The following is a 17,246-nucleotide window of genomic DNA, read 5'->3' as shown; positions in this document are numbered from 1 at the left end:
AAGCTCCTTCTGAAGCAGGCTTTCCCCTGTCAGGAGGGCCAACTTCTCTCACCCTGGAGTCTGCCATCCTGTCCAGCCTTTATTCTTAGCAGCTGGTTTTGACTGTGGCAGAAACATTGTTGACATAGCAGATGGTCTTGATATTTCTGCAAACCAGCAACATCTTTGCCATTTCCACCCCCACGCTCTTGGCTACTGTTTCCTCTTCAAGTGGTTTGGGTCATTTTTAGAAAACCTGTATATTCTGATGATTTAAATTTCAGAACAGGAACCCTGCACTGTATAACTACCTGTCTAGAATACAGACAGAGGCAGAATACAGGGCTCTCTCATGGGAAAACCCATAAGCTGAGATAAATTTTGTTTGGGATGATGGGTTCCTAAATGAATTAAGATGAGCAAATAGTGAGTAGATTTTAATTATTTGAGGTATGAAGTACTGGGACTTCCCGGGTGGTGCTAGTGGTAAAGAACCTGCCTGCCAATGCAGGAGATGTAAGAGATGAAAGTTTGATCCCTGGGTCGGGAAGATCCCCTAGAGGAGGGCACAGCAACCCACTCCAATATTCTTGCTGGAGAATCCCACGGAAAGAGAAGCCTGGTGGGTTATGGTCCATAGGGTTGCAAAGAGTTGGACACGACTAAAGTGACAGCATGCACACGCATGCACACACGCAAAGTACTAAGCAGTGAGATGTGACTAATGGGTCGTGCTAGTAGAAATGGAGTCTAAAGTTTGTGCTGTTTGAACCCATTTTTAAAAGTAATATGCCATTGAGTAATGTTTATCCTTATTGGACTTAAGAGGACTGGAGAGAAGGGTAATTGGGTTACAGACTGTTCCCCAGCAGTAACTGCAGAGCCAAAGCAAAATGAAGGTGCTGTAACAACTTGATGATCTGAGACCCAATCCAACCATTCTGAAAAACCAAAGCAGGCTGATTCATTCTTCCTTGCTTGCCCCATGCAAGCAGGCAATGTGAGCAGCCTCCTAAACTCACTGACTAATGGTGTAAAAACTTCTGCTGAATTCAGGCTATATCAGTACAATTTTGGAAAATGCTCCTTCTTCTGGAAAAAGACTGCACAGATGGGAAGGAGACATGAGTAATGGTGGCTCCACAAGGTTCAGCCAGCTTCTTATGAGTCAGCATCCCTCCCAGGCCTGTAGGACTCACCATTGGAGATTGTCTTTTGGGTTGGCTAATAAAGATGGGTGAGGACCCCAGAATGTCACAGTCAAAAGACAGCTTACTAGGTACCAGCCTTTTCTTCTCATGATAGTAGTAAATATCATAACAGCAGTGAGATTTTAGCTAATAAATTCCTTTGTATGCCCAAGGCAGAGTCCTAGGGATGAGCACAGAGCCATATGGATGGAGGAACTGTATAAAAGGGTGGGAGGGATTTATGAAGGTGAACATATGGGGTGTCCTAGGTAGGGCAAGATGAATGAAGAAAACCAATTTGAAGGTGAGGAATATGAAGGTGGGATGGAAAGAAGACATACATGTTTCCCACCAGAACAGACAGTGCTGGCTCCATGGCTCATCATGAGAATCTGGGGGTGGAAGAGTATTAGGTAAATGATCTAATTTCCACTTCCTCTTTGTCCTGATGATAACATTACCAGGGTCTTCAAAGTAATGCACTTCTTGGATTAAAGATTCACTTCATCATGGAAAGCAGCTCACTCAACAAAGAGTGAGATTACCCTCTGGTAACCCTACCATCAATCTGGCTCATGATATCTAAGAACATAAGAACAAATATAATTGAGAACTTAGATAATGTGAAAAATATTTACCAGCAAGATAAGTGAAAGTCACTCAGTCATGTCTGACTCTTTGCAACCCCATGGACTATACAGTCCATGAAATTCTCCAGGCCAGAATACTGGAGTGGGAAGCCATTCCCTTCTCCAGGGGATCTTCCCAACCCAGGGATCGAACCCAGGTCTCCTGCATTGCAGGCAGAGTCTTTGACCGTCTGAGCCACCAGAGAAGCCCAACAGCAAGATAGGATGGCCACAAAACAACCAAAGCAGACACAGTCACAGAGTTGGAGTAGATGGGAGGTGGTGAAAGGGATGGTAGGGGAGGGGGGTTTAGAATAATTCTAAGGGTACCCAGGGATTTCTATTTTAATAACCAAATTAGCCAAATACATGCCCCAAAGACAGCCAACATTTCCATCAGTCATGCAGTGAAGTAGATTTGTCTAGAATAGTTTGGGAGTCCATTTTAGAAACAGCAATGAAGTTTATAGAGTCAGGAAAAGAGCCCACAGTGGAGATCCTTCTCACCCGTGAAGACTTGTTACTCTTTCTCAAACTGCATTTGTTAACCAAATGAGACAAATAATTAAAAAGAGATTCCCACACAGTTTTTCTCTTCAATACTAGACAGGAACTTCAAGAAAAAGTGCAGAGTCAGCAAAGAGTTCAAATACAAATCACATTAAACACAGGAACATTAAAACAGAGGTCAAATTGATCTAGTCCTTCTAGATTAGCCTCTGAATTCTTAAATACATATTCAGAGCAGATGTTGAGCCCAGCTGGGGATGCGCAATGGCCTGTGATCCAGATTCTTACTGGGAACTGCAGAGTGCTTGATGCATTTGAGAGCAGTGCTAATTCCTAGAGTGTGTTTGGGTTTCAAAGTGTTTTGGAAACACTTGGTAAATCCTTGCAAACATAGTGTATGTGTATGTGGGTGACTGTCCTTGAAAACAGGTATCCAGTTGATTGCTTAGTGACTACATTACCTGGGCATTTTTTTTTTTCCTCAAGAAAAAAAAGTAGTCAAATTTTAAGGAAAATGTCCTCCACACAAACTACTTAGCCTAGCACAGTGATGTGGCTATGGGTCTTAAATATTTATTGTTCTTTCCTAATTAAAATACATCTATCCATCCACTTTCCTACTTACTATAAATGGTCCTTTTTTATTGCAAGGCAAGGAGAAGTCTTAGTGATCTTGTAAAAATAATAAAAATTAGACATAAATTTTAAACATTACTTTAGACCAACATCTCAGTTAGGAAAAAGATTTAATATATGTGTTTTTTTTATAAAGAAACTTTCTTTGTGTTTAAAATATTTGTTAAAGCATGCCACATATGAACAATATGTATAGATGTATAGAGAGGTTGGGTCATGTTAAGAACAGAATGATGATAAATCCTGCCAACTGTAGATATATTCCAGTATTAGAAAAAATTGTTTTCCAAGCCTTCTGTGGTTGTATTTAGCAGATATCTCGCCTGAGTTCTAAATTTATTTTTCAAAGCAGCTAAGCTGCTAGGGGAGAAAAATTATACTGCCAGGTAAGAGTTTATAAGGAAAAGCACACAGATGCACACCTCACAAATCACACTGAGTACAATTCCACCACAAGCCTACCACTAGATCATCCACTAGAATTTCAGGTGAGATGAGTAAAAAATGTCGACTTAAAGTGACTCTTTCAAAATCATAAAGACTAATTAAAATACAGTTTAAAAATTCATCTTTCATGAACCTATATTTTTAGCCAACTTTAGTTATTGCAAATATCCGTCTACCATTCCCTAAAACTTCACCAAAAACACTTTGGCTTTGTTTTACAGCACACAACATTTAAGACAGTCAATCATATTTGTTTTACTTCTGCCTTTTCTTTGCTGTGTTTCAAGGCAGAATCCAGGCTTTGAAATTTGTTGCTGCATGGATGATGTTAGCCTGGCAGAAAACACAAGCCATAGTAAACCCGAAGCTTCTTTTTTGTTTTATATAAAAAATCTCAGCCTTTAGAAATAATGGAGTGCCAGAGCTGGTGAGGAACGAGGGAGAGGATTGGAAGCAGGGAAACAGCTAAGTCAGAATGAAAAGGGGAGAAAGGACCACAGGCTGCTGGTGTTAAGGACTCAAGCCCTTCAGTCTGACAGCACCAGCAGAGTGAAGTGTCCTCAGAAATGAGGGGCTCTGTTTCCGCAGGCCCACCCAAATCCGTACACCCTAAGTGTGACCCAGCGCAGGTTACAAGACACAAAGGACCATATTAAGCATCCTTGAAAGTAGACAGTAAATTGAAGGATCTTAGAAGGACCTTTCCAAAGGTGAGAACTTGGTTTTATTCTTATTTTTGCCTCATCAGAGCCTCATCCGTGTGTGTGTGTGTGTATGCACATGTGCACACATGTTCATGCACACTTGGGGGAGTGGGCACTGGAGGCTGGGGTCAAGCATGGGTGGGAATTCAAAGATGGGTCACAGTTGAACTAAGTTGATTTAAGAAAACAAAAATGTGATATTTCTCTCACTTAGTGTGGACGAAATTCATCTCTACCACAGATGGCCACTGAGGACTATGTATAAAGAATGGAACCCTTTGGGTTGGATATAAAGGGAAGCCATTGGTTTTCTAGGAAGACAAATACATCATGCCTGCTATGTTTATTTCTCACGAAGTTACTCCATGTCAAATTGTGGGCCTATCTGTTTCCTATCCTGCCAAACGAGGTCATTTATTGTTTTGACACTTTCATGCCCTGGAGAGGTGCAGTGAATGTTACTCTTTGCTAAAACTCAAAACACACTGACTCACCCCACAAATGTTTATAACCAGTGTTTATATACTGTGTCTAGTGTATACCAAACACTGACCTAGGTTTTGAACTATCAAGATAAATGGCATACAGTTCAACTCCCAAGGCACTCAGAAACCCTGTGTTGACAACCTGCTTCACTCCCAAATTTCTTATCATATGAGGGAACCCTTGTATTTGACAGTGATCAGCCAACCAACAGTGTGCCGTAGTTGACTGTTTTAGCCAAAAGAGTGTTGATTAATTAGTCCCACTCTTGAAGTTCAGTTTGTATCTGGGCATGTAATGCTTTCCATTTGCCATCAATGTCTTCAGAATATATATAGCATGTGTGATGAATATGAGTGTAGACTAGAAACGACTGTATTTCACAAAAATATCAGCAAATCTTTATATTTCAACATGGACTTACATATCTACATGTAATGTAATTTCAAGTAAATTTACATGACATGGATTGGCCAGCTCTCAAATATTTGCTACACTGGTCAATATCTTTGTCAGATACCTCTTCATCTTCTTATACATAGATGGAATTATTGCCATCTACAAGTAGCTTCTGTTGTTTTTAGTCATACAACAATCTGCTTGGCATAATCAAAAGTGCCAGAAACCTGATCAAATGGTAGAGGTTAAGAATGAAGGCCACCCTCCATGCTTTTGTTAAATTCAATCCCTTTTCTTGATTATATCAGCATTTCTCTAGCTCTTTTCATTTAAAGAAATACATTTTGGGGGAGAAATATTTAGCTATGATCCAGCAATATAGAACATGCAGCAAAATGCAGAGATGTTTTATAAGTGATACCCTAAGCCAGGTTTTTGCCCTGAAGACTTGTTTTTGACTCTGCAGCATTTATTTCCTCTGTTTCAAGATGTCTGTAGTGGAAAGAACTCAGAGATTAAACATCAGTGTTATTCTAAAAGCAATCATCTGAAAAATTTACATCCTTTCTACAATGACTGCCTTGAAAAATGAAAACCTCACACAATTGGTTTTTTAGTCCTGAGAATATCAAACAGTTTATTTGACTGACTTTCACCAAATTGACTGTTTAGTCCCTGTTGAACGACATGCCCCTTAGGTAAGACAGCCTGGGAAATCGTTTCCAAAGCATTTGGGACTCACAGCTTTTTTCACCCCAATTTTCAGCTCAGCTTGAAGATTATTCACTTAGCTACCAGGCATCTTCTAGGGTGCCGACTTTTCCGTACAAAGGGTTGATCACCTCTTCATCTGTTGAAACCTCTCCAGAGTGGTACTCCAGCTGCTTATTCTAAAAGCAATTGTCTTACAAATCACTTTCATTCCTTTAATCCCTGGGCTTTCTCATTTCAGTACCAAACAGGGGTCAGAATGTTTGCTTCCATTCTTTAGCATTTTCTTTCACCTACAGTCACTGTTCAAAGGTAACCTGGGCATCATTCACAGGGAGAAATTTATGATGTTGTGCATGACACTATGGTTCTGTGCCTTGCACGGTTTCCATAGCTCACAGAGCATCAATCTTAGTTGGTGATCAATATCTGGTTATGGAATAAATGAAAACAGGAATGATTGAATGACTATAACCCAAAACATCAATCGGTAACAATGAGTATTGGAGTTCCTGAGTAATCAGATACCCTAGGAATGACTTACATATTTTTACCAGATTCATTTTTTTTTTTCCTAGTAAGAAATATTTTCCATTCCAGTGTTAGCCAAGTTAGGCTATCCTATTGCTTCACCCAGTGCCCAGGCATAATATCACACTCTCAAAGGGACCACTGAAGGGAGTTTAATGAGAGCATGTACAATGAAGTGGGCAGGGTTAAGCAAGAAAGGATAGGGGCAATCCTTAGGGACTGCTGGGGTTTTGAGGCATCTGGGTGGGGAGCAGTTAAGTTACTGGAACATACAATAGCTCAGTGAAAAGGGCTGCCCTTGTAGAAAGTGGGGCCTTGGGTAGAGGGTCAGAGTCTGCCTGTAATGACCTGACAGGAAGGTGGCTGTTGGAATAAAGATGCTTTTTTTCATTTTTCACTAATCCTTCAATTTCTTGATGAATGTCTTCCATTGGCTGAACTGAAAGTTGGAGGGCAAAAAAGAATGATAGTGAAGTCGTCAGAAGTTAAAGTCTTGGGGCTCACAGCAGGATGGAGAAGGGTGGAGAGTGGATGCGGGGTGCAAGCCAAAACTACCTAGATGCCTTTTCTACTAGCTGAGGTGCTAACTGTAACCTACAAAGTATTGACACTTTATGTCTGTATATGCAGGGTAATCAGAAACAGGGAAAACATGAGTTTCAGATATGAAAGTCCCACAAAAAGAAAACAAAGTATTGCAACAGAATAAAACCCAGAACTATGTTCTATTTTAAATTTGTCATAGTATAATTGGTAGAAAATCAATATTAAACATTATTAATGGCCCTCAAATTTGATAAAAGTCTAAAAATATATGTATTTTTGTCATTTATATTTAGGAAAAAAGTCTTTAATTCTGCCTCCAAGAAAAAGAGTCATATTGGGTTGTCTAAAAGTAGAGACTGACACAGGGATTCTTTCAGAGAGTGATTTAGGACAAGTCTTCAAGCACACAAAGACAGCAGGGTAGTGCAGGAGAAGAAGTTAAACGAAAGTGTGGTATCTAGCTCAGCCTGATTCCATGATGGGCTCTGGAGCATAATGGCATCAGAGAATTGTCCTGCAAGGGGAGAATGTATCCTTGTGTGTGTTCAGTCACTTCAGTCGTGTCCAACTCTTTGCAACCCTCTGGACTATAGCCCACCAAGCTCCTCTGTCCATGGAATTCTCCAGGCAAGCATACTGGAATGGGTTGCCATGCCCTCTTCCAGGGAATTTTCCCAACCTGGAGTTCAAACTTGCATCTCCTGCATTGCAGGTGAATATTTTTACCTGTTGAGCCACCTGGCATGCCCAGAATCTGTCCTTGGGAGCAAGATATTCTGGTGGTGGTGGGAAAACATGTTCTAGGCATCTCCAGGCATGGGTGTTCTCCGTGGCAGACACAATTACCTATAAGAGGGGGCATCTGTGAACCACTAGAAGAAACTAACACCAGCTGCTGGGGGATGGGTGCCCTGGCTCAGTAAAGGAGGTCCGGTTGGGGGACCATCTACTGAATCCATATAAGCTTGTAGATAGAATCTTGCCCACCTACAAATATTCCCAATTTCTAACCTTGGGGACTGAATATATCTTGTGACATACTGCAGAACACAGCAAGTCATCCTATCTCTGAGAAAATCCTACAGAGCAATTAGGCAATTGGCAAAGATAAGTTGACCTGAAAGAGAATGCTAAAATAGAGATTTGCTTGCAAATACAGAAGTCTTTTTGAAGTTTTACATCAGAAATCCTCTCCCAATGACTTCTTCTAGCTCCTTTTTGTTTCACACACATTGGAATTGTTCTGAGACCCCTTTTCATCTGATTGTACTGGATACTAACGATAGCTGAGATGGTAAATGATAAAGTTTAATCAGGAATGACATGAAAAATACTTATTGCATATTTGCTTATCAATCAGTAATAGCCAACCAGAATGTACCATGAATGGAGTTGCCCTACTTGGCCAGGTGTTAAACTTGAGGTGTCGGGTCATTAAGAGAAGGGACTGAGGCTGCAGAAGAGGAGTGGTAAGACCCTGGATTAGGGGATGCTTAAGGTATAAGATGGTTTTCAACCTGCTGAAAAACCTTTCATTATGATTATACCAGTTCCTACTGATTAAGTATTGACTGGGAGAATTGTTTCTGATATTATTTATTGTCATTGTTATTGTTATGTTGCTTCAAGTAAAACCTTAGTAACTGTAGCTTTGAATCTGATGACAGTCCTGCAAGTGACTGAAGTCAGAAACTCCTAAGACCAATCTCTAAGACCATTATAACTGAAGTTGTAACTTAACCTTCAAATCTAGATTCCCAGGCATCTAGTATAAAACACAAAGTTAAATGAGAACCTAGAGACATACAGTTGTAAGTCATTATTTATTCTACCTTTGGCCAGCAGGTTGGATAAGAACTTTCTAATCACAACCTTGAAGAAAATGAATAGATAGTAGGCTATCTTAGCTGATATGTAAGTGGTCAGTGCTTTTTCTATTCATAATGCTTTAAACTGAGGCACTTTAGTGCACAGTACTGCTAATTTATTTTTTTCTGGCTTCATTTGTACAGTCTCTTAAAATCCATCAGTTAGGAACAGTGTCTAGACAGTTATTATGATACAATCAGAAGGAAAGCTGGTAAATAAAAAAATAAAAAGAAAGTGAATAGAAGTGCTGATTAAAATAACAGTCCGGTTTATATGAGGCACCTTTTAAATTTGTATTTTCCAGGTTTCATCTTTGCGAGGCTCAGATCACAGTAAAATATTGTAGCACTAGAAGTCAGCTTCATTTTATGTCTAAAAAAGAAAGAGTAAAGTTGAATTTATTTCTCCATAGAAAGATTTCAGGAAACTAATTAAATAAATATTATGGCAGTGCATTTGAATAGTTTTGTTACCAGTGAGGAAAGAAAATGCTCAAATATTTTATGTCACTGTTAAAGAAGGGCAAAAAAGCCATTGCTGAATAAATGGTTTCATCAAATCTATATCTGATTTGAGGAAGTCAACTTTTTTATGGGAACTAAAAAATGCAAAATACACATAACCCAGTCCCTGAACACAATCTTTCCCTTTGAGTTTTCAGAAGAACTCCCATTTCAGTTTTGGAGCCATCTGCTCTTGCCTTTTGCCACCAAGTATGTGGATAGATAATTTCTCAGGGTGCAGTTAAATGAACATGAAGAAACGAGTTCATGCTATAAAGGGATGCAAAAAAGCTAAAGCGTAAATGATCACATCTGTGCAAGGTATGGAGCAAGGGAGGAGACAGAAGCATGCAAATTAGTCACTCACTGTCAACACAGAAGTTCAAGTTCCAAGCAAATACACTGAATGGGACAATGATTTACAGCACACAAACTCATCCCCGTCAGGAGGGCAGAAAGGATGAATAATTGGTCAGAGGCATTCGTGTGGCATGGGAAAGCAAAAGCAACTCAGATCGATTCTGTAAACACAAAAGAACAGAAACAACCCAGCCTGAATGAAAGACTGATTACAACTTTCCAATCTTAGATTTGAAGGACTCAATTTGCTAACAGCAAATTTCATTAAGTCCAAAGTATCATGATGGAGATTGTCTTTCCCCACTGGGCTCATGGTTTTTGCTCTTCGGCTGCTGCATCAATTACCCCCTCCCCACCCCTCGCCAGTAAAACGTTGGCAGATGAGCACTGCGGCAACCCTTTTCCGGAAGGTGGGCTCCGATTCCCTCATACGGGAAAGTCACAAGTTTGGCGAGGTGTGAAGAGATTTAATTTCACTAAAAGCCTATAAGCCGAGGTTGCATTCCACACAAAGGATGCTTTCTGGACGATTAATGCAACTTTTACATCCTCTTCAATTTGGCTTTAAAATATCTCTTCCAATGACCATAATTCTCAGCCTGAGAACTTTTAACTTTTTTGGATAGACTGTTTTAAGTGTTTTTCACCACTTCAAATGAATGTTGAAGAACTTCTTCATTAAGTCTTTGTCATGGAAGAAAATCTAGAATAATGTGCCCTTGGTCCTAAGCATCTTGATTTTAGGGTCATGTTCACCTTAGGGCACTGCAGTGTTTAGACCTCAAGTCCTAAGCTAAGGATTAACCCAGAGGCAGGAGCTTCCACTCCTTATTTCTGTATCCCCGACTGCCTCTCCTCTTCCTCATACCACCCACCTTCTAACTCTTTCAAGGCCTCAATCCATGCTCACTTCTCTCTTTAAACCTTTCTGAGTCATGCTAGTATTTATTAGCTACACTGAATTACTCATGATTGCACTTGGGAACCTTCTCGTCTACCGTAGGGCTGTGGTTTTTAAACCCTGGCCGGCAACAGCATCACTTGGAGCGCTTGTTGAATACAGATGGCTGAGCCCTACCCCAGAGATTCTGATCTAGTCTGTGTAAGAAGCGGGGTGGGGGGGTGAGAATTTGCATTTTTAACAAGTTCCCACACGAGGCTGATGCTACTGGTGTGGGGACCACACTTCCAGAGTCTCTGCCATAGGCATGCTCTTTCCTCCTTCTCTGCTGGCCACATTCTAATTCATGTTTCAAGTTGTTATTTTCCAGTCACTAAGTCGTGTCCAACTCTTTGTGACCCCATGGACTGCAGCATGCCTGGCTTCCCTATCCTTTACTATCTCCTGGAGTTTGCTCAATTCATATCCTTTGAGTCAGTTGTGTTATCTAACCATCTCATCCTCTGCCATCTCCTTCTCCTCCTGGCCTCAATCTTTCCCAGCATTAGGGTCTTTTCCAATGAGTCAGCTCTCCGCATCAAGTAGCCAAAGTATTGAAACTTCAGCTTCAGCATCAGTCCTTCCAATGAATATTCAGGGTTAATTTCTTTTAGGATTCACTGGTTTGATCCCCTTGCAGTCCAATGAACTCTTGAGAGTCTTCCCTAGCACAATATGAAAGCATCAATTCTTTGGTGCTTAGTATTCTTAATGGTCCAACTTTCACATCCGTATCTGACTACTGGAAACACCATAGCTTTGACTATAAGGACCTTTGCTAGCAAAGTGATATCTCTGCTTTTTGATATGCTGTCTAGATTTATCATAGCTTTTCTTCCAAGGAGCAAGACCATTCTTCATACCATTTCCTCTAAAGCCTTCTCCTGGCAGAGTTAGTCTTCTCTCAGCCTGGATTGTCACTCACAAGATATCCGATTTCAATGAAGGGAGGGTAACTGTATTCGTTTTCTAGGGCTGCCATAATAGAGTACCACATACTGAAGGGCTTAAACAACAGAAATTTTTTTTCTCACAGTTCTGGAGGCTGGAAGATCAAGATCAAAGTGTTGGCAGGCTTGGTCTCTTGTGAGGCCTCTCTGCTTGGAGTGCAGATGACTATCTTCTTCCTGTGTCCTCAAGAGGTCCTTCCTCTGTGTGGTCCATCAGTGATGTCTCTTTGTGTGTTCTTTTCTCCTCTTCTTATAAGGATGTGGTCAGGATGGATTAGAGTCCATCCTAATGGCCTCATTAAACATGATCACCTTTCTAAAGGCCCCATCTCCAAACACAGTCACAGTCTAACATACTTTGATTAGGGTTTCAGCATATGCATTTTGGGGGGACACAATTCTGCCCATAAGAGTAGCAAATTCAGGTATCTGAAGAAACCCAGAGTTATACAGATGTGTACATGTGGTGGTATGGAAGATATGAGAAATAAAGAAAATGACTTTGTTGCCAGCAAGGCTGTGACCTTTCTGGAGGATCATAAACCTGTTCACATAACAGATACAGTGTTCAGACAGAGCTGCACTGTGACCACATTTGGGACAAGACAGGGTCACGCTACCCATACAAGAGTGACTAAGCCTCCTCCCCTCCCCACTCCACTGTTTACCCATGACAACTCTAAACCTCAATTTAACCCTCCCGCCTCCTCGATAAAGCGTAATAAGCTAATTAGTCATGAAAATACCACCACCCAACAGCCTCCAGCCGACCCTGGCTTCCTGGTTCCAGCGTTCTCTGACTCCGCCCACACAGGCCACTTCAATAGGTAGGAAGTTCTTCCCACATGCGCTCCGTTCTGCTGCAATAATTTCCGTAACAAACTCTTTGACCCCGCTCTGTTCCCAGTGCTTGTTCATCAGTGGGCTTTACAGACAGTGGGAAGGATGTGCCTGGCTTGAACCTGGAACATGTTTAGAATGATTCGCCCCTTCTAAAGGTGTTCAGAAGAGACAGGACTAACGTCACCAAGAATACATCACAGAAGCAGCCAGTTCGCAGCCCTTGTTCGAATGTTTGACTCTCCTCTGAAATCGCTTAACTCTTCCAGCTCAGCGGTTTTTCTCTTCCTTCTCTGATACACTAAGAGTGGGGCATGAAAGGAGCAGAAATGTCTGCATTGCCTCTCATAACTTACAAAGCATGCTTACAACCTTTGAATTATTTAATTTTCACAACACACTGGTAAGCTAAGTACGCTAGATGGGGGTTGGGGGCGGCAGTCTAGTGGTAAGAGGAAAAGAGGTACAAGCTATTAGGTATAAAATAATCTACAAGGATATACTGTATAATATTAGGGAATATAGCCAATATTCTAAAATAACTATAATGGAGTATAACCTTTAAAAAATGTGAATCATTACATTGTACACCTATAATTTGTACATTATGATCAACAATACTTCAATATAAAAAAGGAAACTGGTCCTTAGAGATGTAACTGCCTTGATCAATGTCACTTCAATAATGTGACCAAGTTCATACTGTAATTAAGTAAAAATTTGCTATACCACGTTATACTATGCTCTCTCAACCTGCGAAGAGCTTGTAGTTGAGCAAAAAGATGTTCTCCTATGCCCTTGTGTGTTTATGCTCTCTTCCCATATAGACCAAAACGTCCTCAAAGTTAGAGATCCTTTTGAGTGTTTCTCTGGCATCTCCCACAGCTGGATCTAGTGCAATGCTGATCACATAGCAGACCCTTAACAGGAAGTCACTGATTGAGTGAAACTTGTGAACATTTCACAGAAGGGGGACAATGGGAAGACATTCAGTTCAGTTCAGTCCAGTCGCTCAGTCTTGTCTGACTCTTTGAGACCCCATGGACGACAGCAATGGGACCAGCTTCCCTGTCCATCACCAACTCTTGGAGCCTACTCAAACTCATGTCCCTCTCATCGGTGATGCCATCACTGATTTAAAGCAAAGCCACCTTTCAATCTTTGTCTCATAATTGCAACACCAGAGGCTGTTACTTTAATTCTTCAAGGTGCTTGGCATCAAAACATTTTTCGTGCTTGGCATTTTTTCTTTTCCTCCTATGGTTTCTGCTTTGAAAAAGGTTGGGGAGGTTCAAACTTCAATTCATGTTTGCTTCCTGGAGTTGTGTGGGAATTTAGGAAACATGTGGACAGCATGTGATGGACAATGTGATGTGCCATATCCAGATCTGCCTTTAAGGAACAATCTACTGCTCTAGCTGCTGGGATGCTGTCAATACCAGCCTTCAGCTGTCAGCTCCTCAGAGACTGCTGAGCCACAATAAGCTGCTCTGCCTGTTGATTGTACCCGTTCCTGGAGTAGCCCATATCCAGTGACTGATCAGGGAGGGTTTAAAGTTCTGGCCATCTTGGCCCAGCTCAGGACAACTCTGAAGACACATCTTACATCAGAACTGCCATGACATTGACTGAGGCTGTCACAGATCTGCGTCATGACTCAACTTTGGCCGATCTTGCTTCTTTTCCGTCTTTGCCCCAGTGTTGAAACTTAAGCCTCTCCTAGGTAAACATTCTGCACATTAAACTCTTACAGCCTGCTTCCTGAGAAAGCGTACTTGAGACAGAGAAGTTTGGCTGGGGAGAGGGAGGGCTTAGCTGGTCCACATGAAGATGATGAACTTGCTGTGAACCCTCAAGAGCATAAATCAGTAGAATGTGTTTGGCTGTGGTCTGTTGAAGGTGACCACATTACAGTGAGAAGTTTGGATGATTCCTATGGCTTTGCTAAGCACAATTTATGCCTCCTACATCCTGAGGATGATGGAAGGGAAGCTTTCCATGCTGAAGGGGGCCCCTCAGGGCCTCTCAGGGTTTACTCAGCTGCTGAATATCTTCCCACATCCTCTTGCCTTAAAGCTAAGTAGACAATTTATTTGCTTTTGCAATATTTGTGTGACCTTGATCATTCTTAATCCAGTGAATGTGAAAGGAGTGCATCATTGTAGCCCTCATGTCCTCCTAATGGTGCTGGAAATCTCCGAATTTCTGATTGTGTTCAAGACATTTTCACCCAAGTTCCAGCCTGGTAATAAAGACTTTAGGTGGACATTGGACTGCTCTCTGAATCTTTCTTTCTTCCTGGAGCTAAAGGTGCAGGCTTTCTAATTAGCATCATTTTAGCTTTGTTGTCTACAGTGGCAGCTAGAAACTCCATTTTCACCTGTAAGTGTCCTGTCACTTAGATAAATTTCACAGCACTCTTTGGCTCCAGGCCGTCCTCCGGAGTCTCCTCAGCAGGACTAATTTGATATATTGGCCTAACAAATCCCATTGGCCCTGCCCGATTTGGAACCGAGGGTGAAGGTGGTTTATAGGGGCAATAGCAACAGAAATGTCCTCTCTGAGACGGGCAAACCATTTCCTCTCTGCTTCAGTCCAATACGATTTCCCTTAATCTTCTTAATGCCTGAGAAGCTGCTGCATCCTCTGTCCTTAAAGCTCTTTTCTCCCCTGAAGGTTAATGCACCAAAGGGAGAGCCGGGCCATTATTTCTGCTCCTTTGGGCAGGCACCCTATTTTCTTCACCTCCATTTGGCATTATGTTAAAATGGCTTAGTGCTGAAGCACATGATTCATGGTCACTGGGCTGGGCTAAGGCCCCAGGTTGTCTCATCAGAGGGTCTGTTAAGACAGAATGAGCTGGCCAGCTGAACCTGACAGCATCTCTTGTCCACTGGGTAGGTCTGATCATGACCCAGTAACATAGTCACCCAATCTGTGTTCTTGATGAACTCTCTGTTGGTGCCTGCCTCAACTTTATTCCTGCATTCCTCACATTTCTGCAGAGTTCATCTCTTACCTTTCTTCCTGAGGTTCCTCTCTTTCCATCCTTCCTTAACTGCCCTGAAAAAGACCTGGTCTGAGTTTCTGGACCCCTGTCTAGTTGGTTGACATCTTCTGTCTCTGCATCCCACCCCATCTCAGGGAAGGGAACACTTCAGCAAAATCTAGCCTATTTGACTATTTAATCTGTGCCTTCATTCTTATGTTTTAACAAACATTTTCTGTCATAACAGTTCCTGAATTTAATCAAATTCCTGGTTCTGCTGTCCCTGTCCAGCTAGTCTATATTTTGTCAGCTATCTTCTTGGGTGAAGATCTGTTGTTGTGCTCTGCTGCCAGCGCTCTTGATGGAAAAAAGACCATCAGTTGGATATTCTTTGTTAGTAACCACTCCTTCTAGGGTACTGCTATTTTTTTTTTCCAGAGCCATTTTTGGTCACTCTATAATAAATAGGATTCGGGGGGTAACTTTATGGTGATCATCTATGTAGTACATGGATAAATTTAACAATAGAGCATTACTTTTATGATATACAGTTTGCCCACTTCCAATTTTAACGAATTGTTTAGCTTCATTCACAAAGGGTATGTACTGTTGAGATTTTTTAATTAGTTAATCATCTTTTAGTGATCTTTTTTATGTTGGCTATTAATATGTAGATTCAAATGATATCAGGAGTTTATGAAAGTTCTTAAAAAGTCCTAGAAGGTGTGTTTCAGAAGAAATTGGTGCTGTGAGTGGAACATCTCTGATCTCCTTCTAACTGTTTGGTCAGGTCACTGTGAACAGTGGTCCTGTCGTTTTGGCTATCTGGGCCTTAGTTCACCTATGAACGAAATAAGCATTTTGTATGAAGTGGCTCCTAAATTCCTTTTCAGATCTAGCATTCTCTGTCTCTGTGATAATGGGCAAAATGTTAACTTTTCAGAGTATTCCTTTCAAATCACATTTGAATATGCCATTTTGAAAAGCATTATAATTCCTTTTGTTCAGAAATATTTTTCCTACCCCTTGATTAGAGAACTGCTTAAGGACAAGTCTCTCAAATGAGACTCAGATGGGAAAAGAAAATTGGGAAGGGAGAACTGAGCCTCGAATAGCTGGCTGAACCCTTCCAAGACTGTGGCTCCCCAGGTGGTGCTAGTGGGAAAGCACCTGCCTGCCAATGCAGGAGATGTAGTCACAGGTTCAATATCTAGGTTGGCAAGATCCCCTGAAGGAGGGCATGGCAACCCACTCCAATATTCTTACCTGGAGAATCCCATGGACAGAGGAGCCTGGTGGGCTACAGTCCATGGGATCACAAACAGTCAGACAGGACTGAAGTGACTTAGCACACACATTCTCAGATTATAAACAGCTCTCCTTCAGCACGGCCTGAATGCTGGGAAAAGCAAAATTCTAGAACAAAGATTTAAACTATCCAATAAGTAGTTTAAATGGGTAGATTTCCTAGTTCCAAACCTGGGGTGAGTGTAAGGATTTTACTATTGACCTTTTTCTCTGCAGGGAACTCATTGTTAAAGAATTTATGCATTTCAAATGACAGCCTTGCCCCTTTGACATTGAATCCTTCCCAGGAATTCTTCCTTAATAATAATAATAATATTTATAAAGTATCACACATAAATACACGTATTTATTTATATTCATATTTTTACATTTTAATTTCACTATCAAATCAAAGAGATATCCAATATCTATCTCATGTATATATTGTATAAATGTATATACATTGGATATCTTTCTGTTTGGTGGCTGAATTTCAGTAAGTACAACATCCTGTTATTTATTCTAACTGAAAATAAAAAGCTTTCCATGAGATAGAGTTGGCTTTTATGGACATTTATTCTTTGTACCACATATTTCTTCCACGGCTGGCTTTCAGTCTGAATCCAGGCGGATGTTTCTCTTTTGAACTTCTGATAACTAAGGACATTCCTTTTTGTGTAATCCCTTCCAACCTTATAATCCAGTGGAGAATGCTCACCTGACATACTCAGCAATAACTGATT

General features: G+C 41.1%; 1 long non-coding RNA gene across 1 annotated transcript; it reads right to left on the bottom strand.

Annotated features, from left to right (window-relative positions):
• Nucleotides 1-7,968: 7,968 nt before the first annotated feature.
• Nucleotides 7,969-16,305, bottom strand: LOC139182194 (uncharacterized). Its single transcript, XR_011565804.1, has 3 exons — nt 12,159-16,305; nt 9,505-9,658; nt 7,969-9,006 (listed from the first exon to the last, which is right to left on the bottom strand). It is a non-coding gene; the product is annotated as an uncharacterized lncRNA (long non-coding RNA).
• Between the last annotated feature and the right edge of the window lie 941 nt (nt 16,306-17,246).

The sequence above is a fragment of the Bos indicus genome, chromosome 1, assembly GCF_029378745.1.
Source record: "Bos indicus isolate NIAB-ARS_2022 breed Sahiwal x Tharparkar chromosome 1, NIAB-ARS_B.indTharparkar_mat_pri_1.0, whole genome shotgun sequence".
NCBI lineage: Eukaryota > Metazoa > Chordata > Mammalia > Artiodactyla > Bovidae > Bos > Bos indicus.
Note: the sequence above shows the minus strand (reverse complement) of the source record. Positions and strands in the feature narration are given on the sequence as shown.